The 8,516-nt window shown below is 39.6% G+C and overlaps 1 non-coding gene across 1 annotated transcript; it reads right to left on the reverse strand.

Annotated features, from left to right (window-relative positions):
* Positions 1-2,314: 2,314 nt before the first annotated feature.
* On the reverse strand, positions 2,315-2,421 carry LOC128282076 (small nucleolar RNA R71). The gene has a single exon (XR_008272360.1). It is a non-coding gene; the product is annotated as a small nucleolar RNA R71 (small nucleolar RNA).
* Positions 2,422-8,516: the final 6,095 nt, after the last annotated feature.

The following is an 8,516-nucleotide window of genomic DNA, read 5'->3' on the forward strand; positions in this document are numbered from 1 at the left end:
ATGGTGTTGTTGCCTTAGAGAACCGGTAGTGAAGATGAAGAAATAGATAAATATTTGTTTTATTTAATTTTTAAGCTTTATTTACCTAATTACCAAAATAACCTTTAAAAACATTCTGTAACACTCCAAACCCGGCCTAAACGTTATGGTCGAATCTGGCGATGTCACATTGAATGGAAGTCGGAAACGAATTTGTCGAGTAAAAACCATTCCAGTTAAATTAGCCTACCTTAGTGATATACCGTAATTTATACATATTTTTATCCCATGCTTAGCACATTTCTGGATGTTTTCTCCTTAGAATTGGTGAATTCGATGCTCCTAATCCTTTAATTTTATGTTTTATATTTAAGTGAGCATAGGAGAGTAAAAAGAGCGAGAATAGGCCGAAAATGGAGAAAATCGACCTACGTGGGAAATCAACACGGCCTGGGCTTTCTCACACGGATGTGTCAGACGGTCGTGTCACACAGACGTGTCCCTTTGGCAGGATTGAAGCACGACTTACACGTGTATACTACACGCCCGTGCCTACTCAACAGCCTTAACCATGGGCTGGAGTAATCGCATACGGGCGTGTCCCTACTGAGCCCAAGTATAGTCCTATTCGGAAAAAGCCAATTTTTAGGGCTCTTAGGCATTCAAAAGCCTATTTAAACAACTGAGGAGGCACTTAGGAAGGGGACACAGAGTAGGAAGCAAGGAATTACTTAAGGAAAGCTAATTGATCCATCTCAAAAACCGGATTCATCATTAAGACTGAAGATCTCCCTTCAAGTTCCTTCAAGAGTTTTGGGTTTTCTTATGTTTTGTTATCTTTATGCTTTTGAGATTTTTTTCTTTCATAAGTATGAACTAAACCCCCTAAATACCTAAGGGGAATGAAACCTAAGATGGATCTTGTTATTATTATCTGAATTGTATGATAAATATTTGACTTTTTCTTAATTATGTGTTCTTAATTCTTGTTTTGATATTCCAGGATCTTGATTCAAGTTAAGCTCATATTCAGAGGAGAAATAGACCCTGTCTAAGAGTAAATTTGTCATAATTAAGCAGAATTGATTGCACTCCTAAAGATAGGGTAATAAGATTTTGCTGGATTAGGGTGAAACCTAATAAGGGAATCCATAGATCGAGTTAATGCAATTCTAAGGTGTTAATTAGAAAGAGATTTCAATTATTCATACCTAGGGTTAGACATTATTAGTCTAGAGAGAGATAATAATATAACTTAGGGAATTCTACAGATCAAGTCAAATAAATAAATCGTCTGATTCAGAGTCAAATAACAAGTGAAGTCTAGGTGGATTTTTCCTTAGGTAATGTCTTAATGAATCGAATTTTCCCAAAAGTATTTTCCCAAATTTTCCTTCTGTGCATTCTTAGTTAATAATTAGTTTAGATAACCAAACCTCTTAATTTTTAGGCTAGATAATAAAAAGGAAGTAAATACTAGTACTCGTAGTTCCTTTGGGTTCGACAATCCGGTCTTGCTAAACTATACTATTGCTCGATAGGTACACTTGCCTTAATCGTGATAATAAGTTAGTCTCAAGAACGATTCTTTCATAAATCTTTAAAACTTGTCACGAATATCATGTATCAAGTTTATCAGGGAACTAGGATATTAGGAACCCTCCATTTTTATTACTTTAGCCATTTTACTTTTATTGCAATTTAAATTTTTATTTTCTCTTCTAATTCTTCATTTATTTTCTTTTGACAGGTTTTTCTAGTTATAAACTAGAAAAACCTGTCAGGACTGTTGCTGTTTGATAGTGAGCTTGATCGCACAGTTCGCACAAATCGAAGAGAAATAAGGCAAAGCTTACGATACATAGAGGAAGAGCAAGAGGACGATACTTCAACCACGACCGAGGAGATGGCTGAAAACCAAGAAAATCCGCTACCTCTTGCAATTGCTGTTAATCAGAATCCTACTCCGTGTATGATGTATGATTATGCTAAACCTTCTTTAACTGGAAATGATTCGAGCATAGTTAGACCTGCTGTAGCTGCAAATACTTTTGAACTGAAACCTAACACAATTCAAATGATACAGCAATTTGTTCAGTTTGATGGTTTGAGGGATGAGGATCCCAACGCTCACTTGGCAAGTTTCTTAGAGTTTTGCGACACTTTTAAAATCAATGGCGTTTCTGAAGACGCCATTTGCCTTCGGTTGTTTCCCTTTTTATTGAGAAATAAGGCTAAACAGTGGTTGAACTCGTTGCCACGAGGATCAATCACTACTTGGGAACAAATGACCGAGAAGTTTTTATTAAAATATTTTTCGCCGGCTAAAACAGCCAAATTACGTAATGATATCTCTTCTTTTGTGCAGATGGATTTAGAAACACTCTACGATGCATGGAAGAGATACAAGGACCTCTTGAGAAGATGCCCTCACCATAGGTTACCACTTTGGTTACAGGTTCAAACCTTTCATAATGGCCTAAATATTTTGACTCGGCAGATGGTTGATGCAGCTACTGGCGGAACCATTAATAATAAGACACCTGAAGATGCCTATGAATTTATAGAGGAGATGTCACTGAATAACTATCAATGGCAAGTCATGAGAACAAAGCCAACGAAAACAGCCGGCGTTTATAATGTCGATTCGATTACCATGCTCTCTAATCAGGTAGAACTCTTGAACAAGAAAATTGATGGTTTTCTTAGCTCTTCACAAGTTCACCCAGTAATGCAGTGTGAAGCAAATGGAGGTGGATCAAGCAGTTCAGAATATCCACCTTATGGCCACAACATGGAGAACGAGCAGTTAAATTACATAGGTGACAATCCTCAATCTCAAAACAATGCTTATAACAATACTTACAATATGGGTTCGAGGAACCACCCAAATGTTTCATGGGGACGCCAAGGGAATCAGAGACCACCACCTCTAGGCTTCCAACAACCACCCTACCAACAAGAGAAAAATCCGAAGCTTAGAGAGATGCTAACAAAATTCATCTCAGTGTTAGAAACTCATTTTCAGAATATCAAGACAGCACTTAAAAATCAACAAGCGTTGATCCAAGGCCTCGAAACTCAGATAGGTCAGCTCGCTAAATTGATATCTGAAAGACCACCAGGAAGCCTGCCAAGCAATATTGAATCTAACCCAAGGGAGCAACTCAACACGATTGCCATTCAAGATGAGGAAGGGTTAGCTGCAAAATCGAGGCCAGAAACCGTGGTAAGCAAAGGTAAGAATAAGGTAGGCCAAAATGACCCAAAGCCGATGAGTAAGAATATAACCCTCATGTGCCATACCCTAATGTAACAAGGAAAGACCGATGAGATGAACAATTTGGCAAAATTCCTTAAACTTTTAAAGAAACTGCATATTAACTTACTGTTTATTGAAGCCCTTTCGCAGATGCCAAATGCAGTCAAGTTTTTAAAGGAGCTTTTAACAAATAAACGAAAGTTGGATGAAGCGTCCCATGTGGAGTTGAATGTAGTTTGCTCAGCCATATTACAGAATAAGCTACCCAAAAAATTGAAGGATCCAGAGAGTTTTACAATTCATTGTTTAATTGGTAGTTTAGATGTTCATCATGCATTGGCTGACTTAGGAGCAAGCATTAATGTTATGCCTTATAAAATGTTTAAACAGCTAGGTCTTGGCAAACCCAAACAAACTAGGATGAGCATTCAATTGGCTGACAAAACCATTAGACTTCCTAGAGGTATCATTAAAGGTGTTCTTGTTAAGATCGATAAATTTATATACCCAGTAGACTTTTTTGTTCTAGACATGGAAGAGGATAGTAACGCACCTTTAATTTTAGAACGACCCTTTTTAGCAACTGCTAGAACCATTATTGATGTTGGTACAGGTGAACTCACACTTCATGTGGGAGACGAAACAATCACCCTTCAAGCTCGTAATTCGAGTAACTCATCAAAAATTGAAGGTGGTTGTATAAATCATTCTACTAGTACTGATCATGTGGTGACACCCTCTATGCAGGAAATACTTCCAAAGAATACATATGAGCCGTGTTCAAACAACAATGAAGGTTACAAATCGAGGAGCTAGATGAATGGCGGACACAGAAACTAAGAACTCCTGATAAACCAAAATCGAGCTAGGACAAGCTTAATACCTCACCAAATCAACTTAAGGTTGGAGACAAAGTACTACTAGATGCAGCAGATCCTCTCATTGCCACTCCTAAACCTAATGAAGAAATTCCTCTTACGGTGCTCAGTTTTTTCCCATATAGTACAGTTGAGGTAATTCATCCCAAATTCAGCACATTTAAGGTAAACAATACCCGTCTTAAACATTATGTTGATAAAGTTGATAGCAGAGATGAGGAGTGTATACTCCTCGCACCACCTTGACCATGCAGAAGAGAGGTAAGTCGAGCTTAGACTATTAATAAGCACTTTTCGGGAGGCAACCCAAGCACTAACAGTGTTAATTTCTTTAAAATTTTAGTTTTTAACATCTAGCATACTAACAGATAAACCATAATTTATACATATTTCTATCCCATGCTTAGCACATTTTATGGATGATTTTTCCTTAAAATTGGTGAATTTGATGCTCCTAATGCCTTAATTTCATGTTTTATACTTAGGCGAGCATAGGAAAGTGAAAGGAACAAGAAACGGGCCAAAAATAGAGAAAATGGGCCAATGTACTAAATCAACACGGCCTGGACTGACTCACACGGGCAAACCACATAGCCGTGTCCCTTTGGCAAGGTCAAAGCATGATTTACACGTAGATCACACGCCCGTGCCCATTTAAAAGCCTTGACCAGGGCCTTAAGCAATCGCACACGGGTGTGTCACATGGGCGTGTCCCTGCCGAGCCCAAGTTTAGTCCAATTTATAAAAGGCCAATTTTGAGGGATCTTAGGCATTCCAAAGCCTATAAATACACCATAAAAGAGGTTAAGAGGGGGGATGCATAGGAGGAAGCAAGGAATTACTCAAGGAAAGCCGATCGATCAATCTCAGAAGTCGACACTGTGACACCCCGAATGTGACCCTAGTCGGAGAGTGGTTTCGGGACCACGAAACCGAGTCACAAGAATAATTAAGTGTTATATTCCGTACTTATTGTATGTGGAATTGGTATGCGTAAATATTTCGTGTCTCGATTTTTATTAATTAGGTGCTAAATTATAAGAAAGGACTTAGTAGTGAACTTTGAAAGTACGATAGGAAAATAGGTGATGACTAATTAAAGCATGCATGCAAAATAATGGACTTGCATGTCAAATTCCCCTTTTACAAGTAATGGCCGCCATGACAAAGAATATGGGTCAAACATGTCATGAAACATGTTTTGTTGGGCATTAGGGAGAAATAGTAAACAAATAAGCATGGGTAAGAAAAGAATGAAAAAAAAAATGTGTGTGAGAGAGTGGCATACCCCATTGCCGTGAGTTGTAGAGAAGGAAAGAAAAAAATTTTGTTCATCCTTTCTTTGAGCCAAAACTAAGGAAGAAGGAGGATTTTTGCTTCATGCTTGGTTTGGAAGAGATCTAGAAGGAGATTTGGCTAAGTTTGCATCAAGATTAAGGTATGTATGAGTATTTGAATTCCACCCGGGCTAAGTCCCGAAGGCGAATATGCTAATGATATTAATTGTGTTTGAGCCTTAGTAACGAAAATGAAATATGTATGTCCAATGATTATTGATGTATGTGTGCATGAGAAATTGAATGATATCCGGGCTAAGCCCAAGACAATTATGCTGGAAATTATATCCGGGTTAAGACCAAGGCAATTGTGCTAGTGGTTATATCCGGCTAAGGCCCAAGGCATTCGTATGAAGTTATTCTATCCGGCTAAGACCAAGGCATTTGTGCACGTGATTATATCCGGTTATATTCGAAGAATCTTGGGCTGGAGGTGAGTGTTGGTTGCTGAAATGAATTTAATTAGTACACTCGGACAGCCCAAAGGATAAGGTACGTTATATGTGCATTGGAAAGTCGACGTGTTTGAGCAACATTCGCTCAATCGACTAATGAATTTCAGTTATTGAATTGATTGATGCTTTGCGAACTTATACAATGATGAAGTATGAAGTAAGAATGTGTATTAATGAAATGATGCATTTGGCTATGTGAATGTATTGCTGTAAATTATAGTTCATTATATTCCTTGAGACTTACTAAGCATAAAATGCTTACCCGTTGCTGTTTTGGCTCTTAGTTTTCTAGATTTCGCTCGAGGCAATCGGATTTGGGATCGTTGAAGTCAAGTCATCCACACTATCAAGCCTCCATTTTGGTATAAATTTTGTTTGAACTTGAGATGGCATGTATAGGACTACCCTTGTTTGTTAAATATGTTGTAATGTAAGTATGTACGGCCGTGCGAAAATGGCTCGAAAAGGGAAGTATGAACTTAGACTAATTGTGGGTTGTATGTATATATTTTGTGTCATGATGTGGCTATGGCTTGGAAATGAGAATGTTGGTCATATGATCAGCCATTGGCACAGTTAAAATGATCATATATGAACCTATGTATGGTAAGGCTAGTTGAATCATGGAGACCACCAAATAGGTGAGTCCTATCTTAAAACAGATGCTGCCAGCTGCAGTGGCGTGAATGTGAAAAATCACCAAAATTCATAGGAATGGAATTAGATAGTGAATAAGCTATGTAAATGAACCTTGATGAGTCTATTTTCATATGGAAGAAATGAAACGGTCATAGGAGTTACAGGTTAAGAGATATTAAAGCTATTGTGAGACAGGGCCAGAATGGTTTCTGGGTTCCCTGTCGCAACTTTAAAAATTCACTATAAATTATCCAAAAGAATTAGGAGATATATCTTATATGTACAGATTCCATTTTGAGTCTAGTTTCATTAGAAACAAACGACACCAGAATTAAAGCCCTGTACAGAGAGATATTCAAGTTATACCGCGCGAAGGTCGGAGCAGTCGATCCCTGTAACAGGGTAACTTTAACTAATAAACTGTACCAATTGGCCCGACAAAAATCCTAGAAATAAATCCATGGATGGATATATGAGTCTAAATTCAGGAAAATTTACGAAACCAGTTTCCGAGTTTTGAAACTCGAGATATGATTTTAAGGCGACAGTGACGCAGTTTTCCAGCCTGACTGGAAATGTCAAATTGGTGGGCAAAAACATGTGAACTTGGTTTGTTAACCCTCGGGTCCGACACGGCGATGGTCTCGGGTTTTGGGGTGTTACAATTTTATTGGTATCGAGCCACGGTTTAGTCGATTCTAGGACTACCGTGATGTGTTTGGGGTCTAGCTATACATGCCATTAAATGATGAATCGATAGTGTGATGAATTACGACAATTTGACTTCATGATTGTTTATAGCAATGGATCCCGATCCCAACCGAAGCGATAGCTGATGATGTGGAGAGTGTGGCGCTGCTCCGCGCAGAGGACAGCGCCGGCGGACTCTCAACCTATGGCCAGTAATCCTAATGATGAGGCTAGGCAAGCCTTTTATAGTGTGATGAACGAATGGTTCAATCAATACATTCGAACCAACACTACTGTTCCACCACCTCCATTCCCGACGAATGCAACCCCGCACCTACAATACCTCCGTGGATGACCCAATAAGGTCGGGTAAGCCCCATCGATAGGATTCGAAAACATGGGGCCACTGAATTTAAGGCTACGGATGATGATGATGCCGAGCGAGCTGAATTATGGTTAGATAACACTATCCGGTGCTTGATGAGCTATCCTGTACACCCGATGAGTGCTTAAAGTGTACCATCTCCTTGCTACGAGTCCGCCTACTATTGGTGGAGTACTCGACTTACGTGGTGCCTAGAGAGCAAGTGACTTGGGAATTCTTTCTAACCGAGTTCAAAAAGTATATCGATCGAGATTCATCGACCAAAAGCGGAGGAGTTCCTTGATCTTAAGCAAGGTTCTATGTCCGTTACTGACTCTGAACGAAAGTTTGTGAGGCTTAGCCGACGCGAGAATGCATTTCGTCCGAAGCTATTATGTGCAAACGCTTGAGGATGGGCTGAATGATGATATAAGGATGTTTGTTGGCATTCTCGAGATCGAGAGTTCGTAGTACTTGTTGAGCGAGCTTGTAAAGCCAAGAGCTTAGAAAGGAGAAACAAAAAGCTGATGTGGGGATTGGAGAATTCGAAAGAGGTCCTCGGAAAGTCTCTTCAACAAGCATCGAAGAGATTTCGAGATGATGCGAGCCGGTCTAGAGGCGTTTGGGATTTTCTAGACGAGGACGCGATCGACCCCTGTGACCACACGAGTCACCTCGATTGCTTGGTGGCGGAAATGATCGCCGAGAGAGGACGGAGTGTCCACATTGTGGCAAATGGCATTCGGGAGCTGTTGGTTTCGTGATCGCTCCTGCTATAAGTGTGGATCGGCCGACCATTTTATGAAGGATTGCCCGAGGATGCATGAATGAATGCAAGTCGAGTGCAAACCCGGTGCTACCATTTGCCGAGGTAGGCCACCTAGAAATATGGGCAATGTCGGTGGCGGTCGA

Source organism: Gossypium arboreum, chromosome 1 (genome assembly GCF_025698485.1).
Source record: "Gossypium arboreum isolate Shixiya-1 chromosome 1, ASM2569848v2, whole genome shotgun sequence".
Taxonomy (NCBI): domain Eukaryota; kingdom Viridiplantae; phylum Streptophyta; class Magnoliopsida; order Malvales; family Malvaceae; genus Gossypium; species Gossypium arboreum.